Raw genomic sequence first — 818 nt, forward strand, 5'->3', positions numbered from 1 at the left:
GGGGCCGCCGCAACCGAAGCGGGGTCGGCGGGCGCCGCCGGCAAGCCCGCGCGCGGCGGCCGGCGGCAGCGGTCGCCCGAGGGCTTCGAATGGGCAGACCCTGACCCGCGCTGCCCGCCGCTGCCGGGGCTGGTGGACCAGGACGGCTCCCTCCTGTGGCTGGACTATGGGCCATGGCAGTGGATGTACGGCAGGGGCGGTGCAGACGCATCCGAACCGGTGGCGGAGGTGGTGCTGGCAGACGCCAGGGCGCGGGCTTTTGCGGTCAAGAGCGGGCTGGGCGCTGACCTGGAGGCCGCTGAACCCGAGCAGCTGCTGGCGCTGCTGCTCGAACCCGAGGCCGCGGGCGGCGGGGCCGCCGCGCAGCAGCAGCGGATGCGGCGGCTGCTGGTGAATTACGAGTGGGCGGGCTGCGGCGCTGGCCGCGCGCGCTTCTTGGCGCTGCTTGAGGCTGGGCAGGGCGTGCCGCGCGACGCCGTGAAGCTTCTCGACAGCTTCCTCTCGGACATGGCCCGCCGCGGCCGCTTTGCCGCGCCCCCGGCGCTCTCCGCCGAGCCCCCGTGGCGCGCGCTGCTTGGGGCGGCCCCCGGCTCGCTGCGCGCGGCGGCGCTGGTCGCGGCAATGCTGTGGCTGAGGGAGACGCTCGGCGACGCGGCGGTCGCGCTGCAGCGCGCGCTCGTCACGTCCCAGATTGCAGCGGGCCGGCTCGCCGGCGGCGACACGCCGCGCAACCTGCCGCAGGTGCGGGACCTGCGGCGCCTCTTCAAGCATCTCTCAGCGCTCGTCGCGGGCGGCCGCCGCTACGCCGCGTCGCGCGC

The sequence above is a fragment of the Monoraphidium neglectum genome, assembly GCF_000611645.1.
Source record: "Monoraphidium neglectum strain SAG 48.87 unplaced genomic scaffold scaffold00768, whole genome shotgun sequence".
In the NCBI taxonomy this organism is placed as follows: domain Eukaryota; kingdom Viridiplantae; phylum Chlorophyta; class Chlorophyceae; order Sphaeropleales; family Selenastraceae; genus Monoraphidium; species Monoraphidium neglectum.